Here is a 20,002-nt window from a genome sequence, read left to right on the forward strand (position 1 = left end):
TGGATTTGAACCCTTCTGGTTGATTCCTGTGCCCTTTTAGCATGTTCTCATTTTTTTTTTTCTTTTAGCACTTTCTTACTTTGGGTTTAGCAGGAGGTTTAGGCTTATCTTGTAACATTTCCTAACTCAGTTTGAATCAGTTAGTTCACTGAAAAGGTCTCGTTCCTCTTGGTGGAGAATCATATTTCAAATCAATTCCCTTGTTTTGGTCCTATAATATTTTATGACAGTTGTTGCCAAATTTCTGATATCCTCATTCAAAAGGGAGAGCATATAATTTAGTACAGTACAAAAATTGTTGCAGGGCATAATGAATTATTAAACTTATTTCTTAAAGCCTAATGCAGCCTTTCTGACCTCATTAAGAGATCCAAATCTATTTTAATACATTAACATTAGCATCAAAGACAAGGAAATTGAGAGCAGTTAGTAGTTTAATTTTAGGCAAAACTATATTTATAATCCCAGAACCTTATTATCTTTTTCATAAATTTTTCTTTTATTTCCTATTAAGTTCGTTACAGACCCTTAGAAATTTTAGGCTTACAGATTAAAGATTCAAGATCCTTATGGTTTACTGAGTGAAAAAGGTGACACCTACCTCATATGAGATTTTGACATCAAGTTTTCAAAAGATTGTAAGAAAAATATATAAACTTTTGCTTAAAATACCTAAGTGATAATACTCTGAAACACAAGGCTGTTTTGATTATTATTAATAATTTGAGTAGTTTTCCATTATTTACTGTACATATATTTTCATTTATATAATTAAAATTCTGTGAAGCAGCATTTTTTTTATCTATTTCTTTCATTTAGAATCTAATCATTTATATTTCTCATGTCAAAATATTTCTCTGCAAAATACTTCAGTTACATACAATTTTATTATATACCGATACTTTAATTTATGTGATATATATCCCCTAATTAGATTGTGTGCGATATAATGCTACAGTGATTAAATTTTATACATATATCTTTTTGTGTCTTTTATTAAATTCTTATAGTTAACTCCAGGACATGGAAGTTCTCAGTCAAATCTCTTCCTCTCTCATCATCATAATCATCATCATCATCCTCTGTCTCCATCCGTCTAAAATGCAAACAAGTGAAACAATCGAGATATATCTTCCACTGCAAGAAACAACCAAACAGGAAAGAGTTTCTAATTTTGCCATCAGAACCCTATACGCTCCCGATCACATTTCCTACAATGTTCTCCTACTTTAAACTTTTCAGCTTATGACATGCCAACTCTGACTGGTGCATTGGCCCTGTCTTCATATATATTTCTGTCAAACATGGAATAAAATCCACCGGTTACAACTTGATGGGACATTTGCCTGTGTCTCTTACTATCTGGGATCCAGATGTTGTCTGTGGAATTAGCTATCTAAACACACATTATTCAGGATCAACATTTTTCTTCTCAAGTCCTATTTGTGACCCAAGAAGTTCTCTGTTACCCATACCATACCCTAGTGACATTTGGATTGACATTACTTGATTTCTCAAAGTTATATTATCCAAAAACAGATATGCCTTTACCCATACAGTCATTATAACTTAAAGAATACTTTAATATAATTAATGTTACAGCTCTTAAATAAAAAATGCTGTATAACTGTGATGTCATTTTTCTTACTCAGGGCCAAAGCATGTTTTCTATGGAGCTAACACATGCCTAGGTAACTATAAATTATATTTGTTATGATGGATATAATTTTATTTTGTGTTTATTAATGATTTTATATTCATCCTAAAAGTAGGATGAATTTAGTAATATAAATAATTTGGATATTATTGCACATTCCTCTGCAGAATATCAAACTTAGTTATGTAAATTCTGAGGCAGGCCTATAAGGAGCTAGAAATTGAATATTTATCATTCAAAAATACTAGTGTCATTACACACTGTGCTTATCCACTCCCTTATTGCATAACGCAGAGGGGTAGCTCAGAAAACAGCAAAGACATAGGGCTCTTCCTTATTAGAGGGATTCACCTGTATATGTATAACTAGTTACCATAGAGAGGAAGGTGATAGTCTACTTATTCTTCCCTATGCCTCATTAAAAGTCTAGGTAATCGGAAGCCTGTAGAGGATCTTTTCTATTTTAGGTACTTAGTGGAGATTTATGTGAAAATGCTCTTCAAGCCTCTATTAAATATATAGGCTTGGTCAGCAATAACTGTAAAAACAGCTATATTCTTACTTGAAGATCCATTTCATGCTCAAGTTCTACCATAAAAGGAGTGGAGAATTAAGACCAAATGTCATTCATGGGAACTGAAATGCCTACAGTTATTAAAGTGTGATGGGTGAGTTATATGTTTTATGCTTTACAATGACTAGTATAGAATTAGATGAAACAGGAACTCAGGAAATGTTAGCTAAAAGAATTGTTATTTTTAGTTTAAAAAATACACACACTAATCATCTTCTATTAGTTTGTTTTTATCTGTTACTCAAGACATGCTTTCTGCTTTGCTAGGAAGAAAAAGAGTTCTCAATTAAAATTTGATTATTTAAACATTGAATTTTATAAATGCTATGAATAATTCATAAAATTTAAAATATACTGTTTCTATGGAATAGGCTTTAATAAGCTTAAACATGCACTATAATATACTTGTAGAAAAGAAAGGTAATACATAAATGGATTAGTGTCTTATGCCTGCTTAAAATGTATAAAATGAGATGATGGTTACAGGATAACTGAGTTATTGAAAAGTTACTTTATAAAAATGTAATGTGAAGTCAGAAGAGATTTTCAAGATACACAAGGCAGTGTTTTGAGCTTTCGTGAACATCAACATAAGGAAGGCATAAATTATGTGGGCAGTGGCCCTTTAAGAGGAATGGTTAAGGCAAAACTAACAAACCTAGAATCCTGTGTTCCTATAAATATGAATGCATTTGAGAAGGTTTATATAAATGTGCATTAAGTTTGTAAGTTTAATTTTTGCACAGCTAAAGAATATTCCTGTAATGTGTAAAATAGACAGCTTGACTTTTTAGTTTAGCTATTTTTGCCTCTGAATTAATAAATGCTTTATCTTCATCTCATTGTCACCAATTTTATTTCACTCTTAACTTTCAGAAGGAGAGAAAAGATCTATGGTTACTAGAGGTGGGAAAAAGGTAGGGAAGGGGGTTAGCAAGAAAGTGGGTAAGGGATATGAAGAAAAATTACTAGTGATGAACATACAAATAACAGTTATTTGATCATCAAGCACTGTACACAAATACTGACAGTCAACTCTGTATCCCATAAAGTTGTGTAATCAGTTACCTTTCAATCAAAAAATGAATTTGAAAAATTAACATGAAAATAACAGCAAATACAGACTAAAACTCGTTAGAAGGTAGAACACTGAAATATAACAAAAAACTATGAAGATACTTAACTGGAATTTTTCCTTCCCAATATAGTCAATAAAATAATAGCAGCTCAGAAAACGATGGCTTTCTTGCTCAGTATGTGCAAAACTCCACCCAGGCAGTCCTGTCACTGAGTTAGGGAACTTTATTCTATTTTGTCAGCTCTGATCAGCAGTGTTGGCACTCATTGTAACCTATTTTGTTGTAGGACAAATCATGTATCAAATACAATTTTTTATGAGTCTAGTAATTTTCCATACCAAGAGTAAAAGCCAAGAAAAATTTTAAAAAGATATAACTAAATTGCAAACTTACTTCTTCCACTGTTTCATCAAGGAAAATAAGGTACTGCAACTGCTACAAGATTTTTATTTTCCAGTAACAGAAGTTTCTGTGACTGTGAATATCTTTGCTTGTGCTAGGATATGTATATAGACAGATAGATATAAAAAATATATATATCTTTTATGCTTTTGACTATATAAAAAACCTATCTAGCACGATGCCTGCATATGAAGCCTCTCATTACTTCTAAGAGGCTTCTTAATAGATTCAGACTAGTTTGGATGACCAGCACCCATCCACATTGGGAGGTGGTAAGGAGAAAGCTGCTGAGAGATCAGACGAACCCAGAACAGCAGGCAGAAACTCCCAGAACTGGGGGTGGGAGTGTATCTAGATGTTTATTCCATCTCCTGGAACAGAAACCTTGAGTTAGAAAGAACTGAGGATGTGTCACCCAAGAGTATCACTCCTCTCTGCATTGCCATGGCAATTTCTGCTGCCATCCTGACTACTTCCATTACCCATACTGAAAACCATCTCACAGTACAAAGGAATATCTTATGCAAAAAGTGTAAGCACAGGATATAATATACTTCGATTTAGAATAAACCCTTCAGAGGCAAGTTACATACTCCAAGAACGTCTAGTAGACTCCAGAGGCAAATCCTGGATTCAGAGCCTTTATTTCACCTGCTCACGGTACCAAAACAGAATACAAAGATCTAAATTAAACATCCAGGAGTAAAGGTTATATTCAGAATTAGGTAAGAAGTAAATTCCCATCAGGATTACAATACATCATTCCTCTGTATCTTCTCCCTAAGGAGGAACAAAAAAAGTACCTGAATATTTTCTCTGGAGAAGAAATATTGTTTCTGTCCTTGGAGGAAAATTGGAGGGAAAAGGCAGGGCATATGCTGGCATCACACTGTATCCACACGGGTTTTCAAATATCTCAAGAATACAAAACCTTAGAGAGATATGACAAATTACAGTATTCAATCATTTAAAATTATCACCGTTTTTTGAGTTCATGTGTCTCTTTAGTCCCCAAGAATATCTATGAGAGTCTGGGACTTTCAGATAGTTAAGAGGTAGTTCCCAGAGAAGCTGTTGTGACAACACGGAGAAAGAATAGGTCCTACTAATCTAAGATGTATCTCTGTCCACAGTGGGATGTGGGGTTTATAATGAGGAGGAAATAAAATAGCCAGAAACAGCAATTATTGAGTCGTCACTGTATTTCAGAAAATGTGCCACATGCCTGATGTGAATCACATATTTTAATTTAATCATTGCCCTCATTTTACAGCTGTGCTGACTGAAGTTTAAATAAGTCAGTAATTCCTTAACCTGGGATGCCTGAGATCAGCTGAAATTATGCGGGAGTTCAAAATTTATTTTTTCAGTGATTTCAGATATAATTAGTTTTTTCTTTCACTCATTCTCTCATGGGGGTACGATGGAGTTTTCCAAAGGCAATGTGACATTTGAAATTGTAAAAGATTGGGTGCAGGAGGAAATACACAAATCTAACCATTTTGTAAGAAAGACAAAGAATTTTACACAAATGTAAAGTAATGCTACCTTCTCAATTTATTTGGCTTGCAAAAGATAGCTATTTTTAATAAACATGTTATGTATAATTGCATAATGAGAATATTATTTTAATGAATTAAAAATAAATGTTTTAAAATCATGTTTTAATTTGTAATATGATAAGTATCGACAAATACCCACATAAGCTATATCTCTTTAGGTCATCAGGAACATCAAAACCCAACTACAGGTTGATTGATCAGCTATGCTTTGGGAGAAAGATCTTGATCTTTCCAAAAGGAGCATGTGTGACATTTATTGACTTTCATATGTTAAACCATCCTTGCATTCCTGGGATGAATCTCACTTGATCATAGTGTATAATTTTTTAAATTTTTTTATCTTTTGATGATAGCCATTCTAAATGGTGTGAAGTAGTATCTCATTCTCATTTTATTTTATTTTATTTTATTCTATTTTATTTTATTGTTTTTTCTGTTGAGTGGTTTGAGTTCCTTATATATTTTGGTTATTAATATCTTGTCTGATGCATTGTTTGCAAATATCTTCTCCCATTCAACAAATCATCTCTTCACTCTGTTGATTGTTTCCTTTCTGGCACAAATGCTTTTTAGTTTTCTATAATCCCACTTGTCCATTTTCGTTTTCATCACTTTTGTTTTATAGGTCTTATTTAAAAAATCTTCTCCCAGCCCAATGTACTGAAGTGTTTTCCCTGTGTTTTTTTTTGAGTAGTTTCATAGTTTTGGGTCTTATATTTATGTCTTTAACCAATTTTTAGTTGATTTTTGCACATGGTGAGAGATAGGGGTCTGATTTTATTCTTAAGTATATAGATATCCAGTTTTTTCTGCATTATTTGTTGAAGAGACTATCATTTCCCCAGTGAATGTGCTTCATGTCTTTGTCAAAAAAAAGATTGGCTGTAAGTGTATAGATTTATTTGTGCATTCTCTATTCTGCTCCATCAGTCTATGTGTTTATTTTTATGCTGGTACCATGCTGTTTTGGTTACCTTAGCTTTGTAACATATTTTTAAGTCAGGCAGTATGATGCCTCTAGCTTTGTTCCTTTTGGCTATTTAGGGATCTTTGTGGTTCCATACAAATTTAAAATTGTTTTTTCAAGTTCTGTGAAGAATTTCACTGGTATTTTGATAGAGATTGATTAAATCTGTAGTGTGCTTTGGGAATTATGGACATATTGAACTTTGGATATCTTTCCATTATGAGGGGTAGAATGAACATTTTGATGATATTAATTCTCCCAACTTATGAACATAGAATATCTTTTGTTTGTGTCTTCAATTTTTTTCACCAATCTTTTATATTTTTTATTACAGAGATCTTTCACCTTGGTTAAATTTACTCCTGGGTATTTCTTTTTTGTTTGTTTGTTTGTTTGTTTGTTTTTGGTTGCTATTGTAAATGGGATTACGTTCATGATTTCTTTTTCAGATATTTTATTATTGGCATGTAGAAACACAATTGATTTTTTAATGTTGATTTTGTATCCTGTGACTTAATTTACTTATTAGTTTTATCATATCTTTGGTAGAATCTTAGGATTTTCTATGTATATGATCATATGATCTGCAAAAGAATAGTTTGATTTCCTCATTTGAAATTTGGATGCCCTTTATATCTCTCTCTTGCCTTACTGCTTTGGCTAGAACATCCGGTACTATTTTGAGTAAGAGTGGGGAAAGTGGTTTTTTGCACGGACTGGAGTTTAATGGTCAGCTCTTTTTGTCACTCTTAGGTCATGGGGAGAATGCACAATTTTAGTCACTTCTGGGTCATGATGAGTCCCTACTTTTATTATATTGTAATATATCTCTCCCTTCAGATGTGTTAGTATTTGCTTTTATATCTAGGCATTCTGGTGTTGGGTGTGTATCTATTTAGAATTTTATATCCTCTCATTGGATCAATCCTTTACATTATATAATGACCTTCTTTATCTTTACTTTCCTTGGCTTGAAGTCTCTTTTATCTGGTATAAGAACAGGTACTCCTCCTCTTTTCTGGTTTTCATTTGCATGGAATATCTTTTTCCATTTTTTACTTTCAGGCTATGCATGTCTCTAAAGGTAAAGTGCATTTCTTATAGGAAACATATAGTTGGGTCTTGTTTCCTTATATTCATTTGGCCACTGTATGACTTTAAATTGGATAATTTAGTCCATTTGTGTTCAATGTTATTATTGATAGGTAAGGACTTAACTAGTGCCATTTTGTAACTTATTTTCTATTTGTTTTTGTAACTCCTTTCTTCCTTTCTTCCCATCTTCCTTTGTAATTAAGTAATTTTATGTGGCAATATATTTTAATTTTTGCCTTTTATTTTTAGAGTGTCTATTACAGGTTTTTGTTTTGTGGTTACCACGAGGCTTATCAAAAACCTTCATATAATTATAACGAGTTGTGTTATCATCTGCCTGGATTATTTCAAAAAGACGATCTTCAAAATCAAAAATTCTTTTTTCCACTTGCTCTGACCTGCTGCTTAAGCTCTCGGTTGTGTTTCTTTGATTTTGTCGAATCACTCCTCCAGCTCGAGGAGTTATGCTACATGCTTTTTAAGGCATTAATCTCTTTGCACATTTCTTCCTTCAGATCCTGGATACTTTTAATCATTTCACTGTGTTTTCTAAGTGAGTCTTCTTATATCTCATTGGGTTTCCTTAAGATTATTCCTTGGAATTCCTTTCCAGTCATTTAAGTGGCTTCCTGCTCTACAGGATATGTTATATGAGAATTATTATATTCCTTCAGTGCTGTCATATTATTATTGTTGTTGTTGTTGTTGTTGTTGTTGTTGTTGTTGTTGTTGTATTTCTAGCATCTCTACATTGATGTTTACTCATCTGGTAGAGCAGTTGCTTCTTCTGTTACTCTGAAGTGGGCTTTCAGGAGAGAGACTTCCTCTTATTTATGTTTTATATTGACTACTGAGTGAGGTGTTTTAATATTGGCCAATTTCAGGCACTGGGGCACTTAGTGATTTCTTGTGCAGGGTGGTGACACTCTGTTGGTTTTTCCAGTATGTGGTAAAACTCTCGAGTTCTTGGGAGAAGCACCTGGGTTCCTTGTTGCTCCTTGGTTGTGGTAGGTGACCCTGGGAGGGCCTGTTGTCACTCTGACTAGCTCACCATGACCCTCATGGCTGCAATGGGGTATACTGGTGTTCCTCAGTTTGAATGGGTGACCCTAGGCAGATTTTCTCTTTTTTCTATCCTACAGGCAGAGGTCTCTCCTGGGACTTTGCTTCCCCAGTTGGGGGATGGGTTGGAGGTGATTACAAATATTATTTCTTACTCTATTTGGGTATGCTTGGTTTCTGTACTATCTGGGGGTTCCATAGGCATCTCTCCCAAGACCAAGGCAGTCTCATGGGCTGTGTACATATATCTTACCCCTAGGTGTGCCACTATGTATGGCAGGGCAATGCCCCCTGTGGATTGGGCCACTGGGTCATGGGTCTGTGTTTGCTGACCTAATTCCCCTGGCTCCACTACTGTCTCTCCTTCTGTTTATGCTTATGAGTGGTCAGTGAGCCACCAATAAGGCAATGGTGGCTGCTGGTTCAGCAGTGAGCAGCCATTGCAGTGGCAGTTGCTTTGGTGGTGGCTATCATGGACCATTCACATAGCACCAGTGCTGTGTCAATTGTGGGGTCATGGAACCCACTGCTGCTGTCAGTCAGGAGGGCAGGTTCACTTCCCAGGGTCTGGTGAGGTCACTAAAAGAGGACACAAAGAGATGGAAAGACATCCCATAGTCTTGGATTGGAAGAATTAACATTGTGAAAATGTCCATACTATGCAAAGTGTCCTAGATTCCATGCAATCCCCATCAAAATACTGATGACATTCTTCACAGAAATAGAGAAAACAATGCTAACATTCACATGGAACAAAAAAAAAGACCCCAAATAGCCAAAGCAATCCTGAACAAAAATAGTAATAACAATAAAAACAATAATAATGAAGCTGGAGGCATAACACTACCTAATGTCAAATTATTCTACACACTGGCATAAATATAGACACATGGACCGATGGAACAGAATAGAGAACCCAGGAATCAACCCACATACATACAACCAACTGATCTCCAACAAAGGAACTAAGAACATACATTTGGTAAAGGACTGTCTCTTCAATAAACGGGGCTGGGAAAACTAGGACATCCATATATAGAAGAATGAATTTAGACCTGCACATCCTTCCATATCCCCCCGCACACACCATGGCCTATCCTCAGCTCTATTTGTCAGGGGTTTTCTTAACACAAGTGACTACACTTTCATTATGAAAACTTTCACATTGCTCACTTTCAAAAGATCAAGATCTTTCTCCAAAAGCATAGCTGAGCAAACAACCTGTAGTTAGGTTTGATGTACCTCGGTGCCAGGATAAACCTGTCCATGGTTGCTGGTCTGGTCACACACTGGAGAGAGAGGGCTATTGCTTGTTTTTGGTCTATTGGGGTTTTCTATGTCTTCTTTGTTTAATCTTGGTAGTCTGTATATGTCCAGAAATTTATTAATTTCTTCATGGTTTTCAAGTTTGTGTAAAGTTGTTCATAATAGTCTTTAAATGATTCTTGGTATTTATTTAGTATTGGCTATAATGCTTCCCTGTTCATTTCTGATTTTTGTTATTTGGGTCTTCTCTATTCTTTTTTTAGTTAGACTACCTAACAGTTTGTCTATCTTGTTTATCTTCTCAACAAATGATTTGTATCATATTTTTGATCTCTTTCATTTAGTTCTGCTTGTATCTTAATTATTTCTACTAATTTGGGTGTTTGACTTGTTCTTGTTTTTCCAGTTCTTTGAGGTGCAGCATTAGATTGTTTATTTGAAATCTTTTTGTTCTTCTGTTATAAGCATTTATTGCAATAAACTTCTCTCAATACTGTTTTTGCAGAATCCGATACCCATTAGTATAATGCTTCTTTATTTTCATTAGATTCAAGAAATTTTTTGATTTCCTGTGTAATTTCTTTTTAGACCCTCATATTGCCAGTTCCTTCTGAGGGGGATTTTTATCACAGCTCCTGTTTCTGGGTATCAATGTCAACCTAAATAAACAGAGACAGGCTCTTTAAAGGAAAATAGGGAATAGGGCACTGTAATAATACGTGTAATGTACGTGCATATTCAGGAAGTTAAAGGAAGAAAAACGGTTTTAAAAGAAAAACGATGCAGGATTACATATTTGTTTTGGGATAATTATCCTTGATCACAAAGTTCAATAACAAGGGTGGCACCACTCCAAGGTTAGATAGGCAGTTGCTTGGCAGTTGTCCTTGTGCAAACATTTTAAAAATTAAGGTTGTGATAGCTTTTGGGCAAACTGTGGCTTCACATAGTCCTTTGTAATAGTTCTTGTTATCAGGCATGTGTGGATAAGAAGTCCTCCTTTCATGGCTCTATTTGTCACAGGTTGTAACACAAGCAACTCCATTTTGATTCTGAAAATGTTAACAAGTCACTATGGAAAGTAGTATGGAGGTTCCACAGAAAATAAAAAATGGAACCACTACATGATCCATCAACCCCACCATTGGGTATATATTCCAAAGGAAAGGACATGAATGTGTTGAAGAGATATCTGCAGTCCCATGTTTACTGCAGCAATATTTGCAATAGCTGATATGTAGAATCAACCCAAGTGTCCATCAATGAATGAAAAGATAAGAAAAACGCAGTATATATGCATGATGGAATACTACTCAGCCATGGAGAAGAATAAAATCCTGTCATGTGCAGCAACATGGACAATCCTAGAAGACATTATGATAAGTGAAATAAGCCAGGCACATAAATACAAATACCACATGATCTCACTCATCCATGGATTTCTAAAAAGTTTCTCATACAAATAGAGAATAGTATGGTGGTTACCAGAGGCTGGGCAGTTGGGGTTTGGGGTAGCTCTAAGGATACAAATATACATTTAGGTAGAAGAGATTAGTTCAAGAGATCTACTTTACAGCAAGGTGACTATAGTTAATGACAATATACTATATTGTTGAAAAATTCTGACAGAGTACATGCTAAGTCTACTCACCACAAAGATAAGTATTGAGATAATGTGTATGTTAATTATCTAGATTTAATGATTTCACAGTGCACATATAATATAAAGCATGGTGCTATACACAGTAAATGCATACAATTTTCTGTCAATGTAAATCAACTTGAAAAATTAAAAAAAGGAATATTTCCAACAATTTAAAATTTTTCTTATCTATCTTAACATAATTAAAATAAAAACATAAATAAAGTTTTAGTCTGGCCTCAAAAAGACAACCAAACCTAAAAAACCAAACAAACGAAGAAAAAAATATGTGTTGTTTCAAGTGCGCACATTAGTGTTAATTTGTTAGGGAAGCAATAGAAAACCAGTGTACTTTGGAATCAGAGGAGTATCATTCTACTGTAGTTCTTGCCCTTGCTAGATTGTTGATAAAATTTATTGAGTATAATGTTTCCTTTAGTTATTTGGTTTCAAGACTGCTTTGTACTTTTAAAAATTCCTGAGGACTGAATAAATTTTGCTTATGTGGGTATTTGTTGATATTTATCATATTACAAATTAAAATATCATTTTAAAATATTTACTTTTAATTCATTTAAAAATAATTTTCTTGGGCAGCAGCAGCAGCAGCAATCAGGGGAAACGTGTGGCTGGACATGGACTCTCACTCCATGTGAGGCCCCAGCAGAGAGCACCCACCTACAGATCCAACCCACCCAGTTTGGCCCAGCAGAACCTCATGGCACTAGGGACTCATTCTGTGACTACAGAGTCTGGAACAGGACCAAGGTGGTTTAACATAACCAACACCACACCTACTGTCAAGCAAAGACAATTCACCTCCACAGTAGCAACCAGGGCCACTACACAGCTAGTCTCAGTGTAGTAGAAGAAGCAAACACTCTACCAAATGATCAAGTATCAGAAAAAAAAATACTAGAAGTACAAACAATCAAGAAGAAATGACACCACCAAAAGAAACCAGTAATGCTCCAAAGTCAAACTGCATGGAATAAAGAATCCTAGAAATATATGAAAAAGAATTTTGAACAACGATCTTCAGAAAACTTGAAGAAATAAAGGAAGACTCAATTAGAGAACACAAAGAAACAAGAAAAAATATCCAGAATATGAAGGAGGAAATCTACAAAGAGATTAATACTTGAAAAAGAGTGTAGCAGAACTTCTAGAAATGAAAGACTCACTCAATGAAATAAAAAACACAAGTGAGCTTGAGCAGCAGGGTAGACCAAAGAGAAGAAAGAATTTCAGAGCTTTAAGATGGTCTTTTTGAAATAACTCAGGCAGAAAAAAAAAGAATTAAAAATAAAGAGGAAAATCTAAGAGAGATAGCAGACAACCTCAAATACTCTAACATCCAAACTGTGGGTATTCCTGACGGGAAGGAGAAAGGAAAAGGTATTGAAAACCTACTCAAGGAAATAGTAACAGAAAACTTGCCAGGTGTAGGGAGGGATACAGACCTTCAGATCCAGGAAGCTCAAAGGTCCCCAAATAGATTCAACCCAAAAAGTTCCTCCCCAAGACATACTATATTTAAATTTGCAAAGCTCAAAGAGATAGAGAGAATTCTACAAGCAGCATGAGAAAAGCATCAGGTCACTTATAAGGGAACACCCATCAAACTAATAGCAGACTTCTCAACCAAAGCCCTACAGCCAGAAGAAAGTAGAATGATATACTTAAAATACTAAAAGAAAAAAGTTGCCAGCTGAGAATTCTTTACCCAGCAAAGCTCTCCTTCAGAAATGAGGGAGAAATAGTGTATTTCCCAGACAAACAAAAGTTGTGGGAGTTCACCACCACATAACCAGCCCTGCAAGAGATTCTCAAGGCAGTCATTCACCTGGAATCTGAATAATGGTGACCACTACCACAAATACACAAGAAAGAGCAAAACCCACAGTTAAAACAAAAATGCCAGCAGGAAAGAGAAAGAAGCTAAGTCATTCCATCTTAAATTCCCAACTAACATTGAAGATGAGAACTAAAAGGGGAAATAATGGTCAAAAGATATTTAAACCATCTAAATAATAAGCAATTAAATAATAGGAATTAAGCAGCATTTGTCAATAACTATTCTAAATGTGAATGGACTAAACTCCCCATTCAAAGGACACAGACTGACTGACCAGATTAAAAAGCTAGACCCAAGTATATGCTGCCTTTAATAGATCCACCTCACCTGTAGAGACACACATAGACTAAAAGCGAAAGGATGCAAAAAGATATACCATGTAAATGAAAACCACAAACAAGCAGGAGTAGCTATTCTTATATCGGACAAAATAGACTTTAAACCAAAAAAACATAAGAAAAAAAGACAAAAGACCACTATGTAATGATAAAGGGAACTGTCCAGGTAGAAGACATAACAATCATAAACATGTATGCACCCAATACCAGAGCACCCAGATATATTAAGCAAACACACTTAGACTGAAAGAAAGAGATAGGACTTAATACATTAATAGTGGGTGATCTGAACACCCCTCTCTTAGTATGGGACAGGTGTTCCAGGCAACAAGTCAACAAAGAGACACAGGATTTAATCTACACCTAAGAACAACGGGACTTGGCAGATGTACGCAGAATATTTCACCCAACAGCTAAAGAATACACTTAGGTCACATATCTAATCACAACAATGTTTTAAAAATTGAAATCATTCCATCTTTTCAGACCACAATGGACTAAAACTGGAAATAAGTAATAATCAAAATGCTGGAAGCTATACAAATACATGGAAACTAAATAATAGGCTCCTGAATGAACTATGGGTCCAAGAAGAAATTAAACAGGAAATCAAAAAGTTTCTAGAAACTAATGAAAATAAAGATACATCAGACCAAAACCTTTGAGATACTGCAAAAGCAGTACTACGAGGCAAATTGATTGCAGTAAATGCTCATATCAAAAGACTTCAAATAAACGACCTAACACTAAACTTCAAACAACTTGAAAAACAACAACAATCCAAACCTAAGGGCAATAGATGGAAAGAAATAATTAAGATAAGAGCAACACTAAATGAAATAGAGACTCACAAAAACAATACAAAAGATCAACAAAACTAAATGTTGGTTTTTCGAGATGATAAATAAAATAGATGCACCATTACTTAAATCCACAAAAAAAGGAGTGAGAAGACCCAAATAACAAAATTTAGAAATGAAAAGGGAGATATTACAACTGATGCCACAGAAATACAAAGAATTATTACAGACTATTACAAACAACTACATATCAACAAATTTGAAAATCTGGAAGACATGGATAAGTTTCTAGATACATATAAACTAAAAACATTGAACCAAGAAGAGATAGAAAACCTGAACAGACCAATAAAAAGCAAGGGGATTGAAGTGGTAATTAGCAATCTTTCATCCAGATAGCTTTACAGCTGAATTCTATCAAACTTTTAAAGAGGAGTTAATGCCAATTCTCCTCAAACTATTCCAAACAATTGAAACAGATGCTACTCTCCCAAACTCATTCCATGAAGCCAACATAACACTGGTACCAAAACCAAATACACAACATAAAAGAAAATTATAGGCCAATATCCTTGATGACCCTAGATGCTAAAATCCTCAACAAAATAATAGCCATCAGAATGCAGCAACAGATTTAAAAAATTAGACATTATAATCAAGTGAAATTCATCCTAGGGATGCAAGGATGGTTTAACACATGGAAGTCAATAAATGTGATACATCACATCAACAAACTCAAGGAAAAAGACCATATGATTATCTCAATAGATGCTGAAAAAGCATTTTACAAAATTCAACCTCCCTTCGTGATAGACTCCCAACAAATTAGGTATAGAAGGAAAATATCTCAACACAATAAAAGCCATTTCTGACAAGCCCACTGCCAGTATCATCCTGAGTAGGGAATGTTACTATTTAACATAGTACTGGAGGTACAAATGAGAGCAATCAGGAAAGAGAAAGAAATAAAAGGAATCCAGATTGGAAAAGATGAAGTCAAACTGTCCCTATTTGCAATGACATAATAGTATATGTTGAAAAACCTAAAGACTCTATCAAAAATCTCCTAGAGCTGGTTAATAATTTCAATAACATTGCAGGATACAAACTAAATGCCCCCAAATTTGTTGTGCTTATATCATCCAAGAATGAACTAACAGAAAAAAAAAATCAAGAAAGTAAGCCATTTACAACAGTAACAAAAAATATAAATATCTGGGAATCAATTTAAACAAGGAGGTGAAAGATCTCAACAATGAGAACTACAAACCAGTACTGGAGAAATTAAAGACACAAAAAGAAAGAAACTCCATGCTCTGGGATTGGAAAAATTAACATTGTGAAAATGTCTGTACTACCCAAAGTGATCTACAGATTCAATGCAATCCCCATCAAAATACCAAAGACATTCTTTACAGAAATGTAAAAAACAATCTTAACATTCATATGGAATAACAAAAGACCTCAAATAGCCAAAGCAATCCTGAGAAAAAATAAATAAAGCCTGAGACATAATACTACCTGGCATCAGTTATCTTACAAAGCTATAGTAACCAAAACAGCATGGTACTGGCACAAATGTAGACACTCAGACCAGTGGAGCAGAATTGAGAAGCCAGAAGCCACACCTCAGACTTATTTCCATTTGATATTTGAAAAGGGCAACAAAAACATACATTGAGGAAAAAGACTGCCTCTTCAAAAAGTCATGCTCAGAAAATTCGATATCCATATGAGGAAGAATGAAACTAAATATGCACCATTAACCATATAATGAGACCAACTGAAAATGGATTAAAGACTTAAGTATAAGACCTGAACCTGTGAAATTACTAAGGGAAAATATAGGTGAAACACTTCAGGAACTAGGTCTGGACACAGACTCTGTGAACATGTGCCTGAAAGAACAAACAGAAAAAGAAAAATAATTAATGGGACTATATCAAACTAAAGAGCTTCTGCACAGCAAAGGAAACACTCAAGAGAGTTAAATAACAACCTACAGAGTGGGAGAAAGTTTTTGCTAATTTTTGCTAAGTTTTGCATTGAACACGGGATTAATATCCATAATACACAAGGAACTCAAGCAATTACACAGTAAAAAAACAAATAACACAATTCAAAAATGGGCAAAGGAGCTGAATAGGCATTTTTAAAAGGAAGACAAACAAATGACCAACAGGTATATGAAAAAATGTTCAGCATCACTAGCCATCAGGGAAATGCAAATTAAGACCACATTGAGATATTGCCTCACTCCAGTGAGACTGGCTATAATCAAGATGACAGAGAATAACAAACGCTAGTGAGGGTATGGAGAGAAGGGAACACTTCTACATTGTTGGAATTATGTCGGCCTCTAAATTAGTACAACCACAATGGAAAACACTGTGGAGGGTTCTCATACAACTACAGATGGATCTTCCATACAATCCAGCAATCCCACTTCTGGGTTTATACACAAAGGAATGGAAATCATCATGTCAAAGGGATACCAGCACTGCCATGTTCATCGCAGCTGTGTTCACAATAGCCAAGATATGGAACCAACCTAAATGTCCATTGATGGATGATTGAATAAGGCAAATACGGTATATATACACTGTGGAATACTGCTCTGCCATAAAAAAGAATGAAATGCTCCCATTTGCAACAACACGGATAAGGTTAGAGAAACTTTTGTTGAGTTAAATAAGCAAAGCACGGAGGGATAAATACCATATTACTCATCCATAAGTGGGAGCTAAGAGAGAAAGAAGGAAGGAAAGAAAGACCACAGTGGTGCATCGGACTTGCAAAACAAGAGAGCATACCTGAGGATATAAATTGGAATGAGGGGAAAGGGGATGAGGAGGGAGGTCAGGGATAATTGGGTTTGGGATATGGGGTATAATTGCAATTTACGGTAATGGGCATGGTGCGAGTATGGATCTGGTCATCACATCTTGGGCACGAGTGGTTCCAATCAGCTTTGTATCCCACGAATATTCATAAACAATAATAAAAATTTATATATATATATAATTTATGTAAAGCATGTGACACATTTTCTGGAACACAGTGAGGTCTCAATAATTGTTGTTTCTGGCTATTATATTTCTTCGTCTTTATAAACCCCATTCCCTCCTGTGCACAGAGATACATCTTGAATTATGAGGATCTATTTCTTGTCAGGGTTGTCATAACAGTTTCCCTGGGAACAACCTCTTAGCTGTCTAAAATTCCCAGACTCTTACAGATATTCATGGGTACTAAAGAGATGCATGAACTCAGAAAACTGTAATAAATTTAAGTGTTTGCATACCGTAATTTGTGATATTTTCCTAACGTTTTCTACTCTTGCCATATTTGTAAACCTACGCGGATACAGTCTGATGCCAAGATGTGTTTTGCCTTTTCCCTCTAATTATCCGCCAAGGACAGAAACAATCTTCTCCAGAGAGAATATTTAGGAAACCTTTTTATTTCTCCTTAGGGAGAAGATGGAGAGGAATGATGTACTGTAATCCTGATGGGAATTTACATCTTATGCAATTCTGAATATAACCTTTACCCCTGGATGTTTAACTTAGATCTTTGCATTCTGTTTCGTACTATGAGCAAGTAGAGTAAATGCTCTGAATCTGGGACTTGTTCCTCTGGAGACGGCTAGAGGTTCTTATAGTATGTAACTCACCTGTGAAGTGTTTATTCTAAATCAGAGTATATTATATCCAGTGCTTACACCTTTGCCTAAGATATTCCTTTGTACTGTGAGATGGTTTTCAGTATGGGTAATGGAAGTAGTCAGGATGGCAGCAGAAATTGCCATGGCTATGCAGAAAGGAATGACATTCCTGGATGGCATATCCTGAGTTCTTTCTAACTCAAGGTTTGTGTTCCAGGAAACGGAACAGACATCTAGATACACCCCCACCTCCAGCTCTGGGAGCTTCTGCCTTCTGTGCTGGGGCAGGGGGTCCTCTGATCTGTCAGCAACTTTCTCCTTACCATCTCCCAGTGTGGATGGGTGCTGATCATGCAAACTTGCCCAATTCTATTAAGAAGCCACTAAGAAGTATGAGGGGTTCGTATGCAGGCATTGTCTCTGGATAATCGTCTCATATACCCCAAAGAGTGTTAAAGATTTTTGTATGTGTGCGTGCGCGTCTAAGCACAAAGATATTCCCAGAGAAGTTGTGTTACTGGAAAATAAAAATCTTGTGGCAGTGGCAAGAAGTTATTTTCCTTGTTGAACAGTGTAAGAGGTAAGTTCGCAATTTACTTACATCTTTTTAAAACTTTTTTTGGCCATCACCCTCTGTATGGAAAATTATTAGACTCATAAATTATTACATGTGATACATGATTTGTCCTACCGCAAAGTAGGATACACTGAGTGCCAACACTGCTGAGCAGAGTTGAAGAAATAGGATAAAGTTCCCTAAATCAGTGACAGGATTGCCTGGGGGAGTGTTGCAAATACAAAGCAAACCACTGTTTTCTGAGCTGCTATAATTTTATTGACTATACTGGGAAAGAATAATTCTAGTTAGGTATCTCCATTTTTTTTTCTATATTTCAGTGTTCCACCATCTAAAGAGTTTTAGTGTTCATTTACTGTTATGTTAATTTTTTAAATTCATTTTTTAATTAAAATGTAATTGATTACACATATTTATGGGATACAGAGTTGACTGTCAATATTTGTGTACAATGTGTGATGATCAAATAATTATTATTACCATGTTCATCATTACAAATAGTAATTTTTCATTGTATCCCTTACCCACTTTCTTACTAACCCCCTTTCCTAGTCCTTTCCCACCTCCGGTAACCATAGATCTGTTCTCTCCTTCTGAAAGTTGACAGCGCAATAAATTGATGGCACTGAGATGAAGATATAGGATTTATTAATTCAGAGGCTAAGATGGCTAACGTAAAAAGTCAAGCTGTTCCTACGTCCATTTTACACATTACAGGAATATTCTTTCTGTGCATTTTTATAAACCTTCTCAAAAGCATTCTTATTTATAGGAACATAGGATACTAGAATGGTCAGTTTTGCCTTATCCATTTCTCTTAAAGGGTCACTGCTCACGTAATTTATGCCTTCCTTATGTTGATGTACAGAAAAGCTCAAAACAATGCCGTGTATATCTTGAAAATCTCCTCTGACTTTACATTACTTTTTCGTAAAGTAATTTTTCTATAACGCAATTATCCGGTAACCATCATCTCATGTTACACATTCAAAGCAGCATGAGACACTAATCCATTTACGGTTTGTCATTGTTTTCTACAAATATAATATAGTGCATGTTTAAGCTTATTCAAGCCTATTCAATAGAAACAGTATATTTTAAATTATACGGACTATTCATAGCATTTTAAAAACTCAATGTTTAAATTATTAAATTATAATTGAGAACTTTTCTTCTAGTAAAGCAGAAAGCATGTCTTGGGTAATAGATAAAACAGGTTGATAGAAAGTGCTGTTACGTGTATTTTTTAAACTAAAAAAAACCAATTCATTTGGCTAACATTTTCTGAGTTCCTGTATCATCTAGTTCTATACTAGTTATTATGAGACGTAAAGATGTGTAAAACATATAACTCACCCACCATAATTTTATAACTGTAGACATTTTGTTTCCCGTGAATGACACTTAGTCTTAATCCTCTGCTCATTTTATATCAGAACTTGAGCATGGAACAGAT

Source organism: Galeopterus variegatus, unplaced genomic scaffold, assembly GCF_000696425.1.
Source record: "Galeopterus variegatus unplaced genomic scaffold, G_variegatus-3.0.2 Scaffold7689, whole genome shotgun sequence".
NCBI lineage: Eukaryota > Metazoa > Chordata > Mammalia > Dermoptera > Cynocephalidae > Galeopterus > Galeopterus variegatus.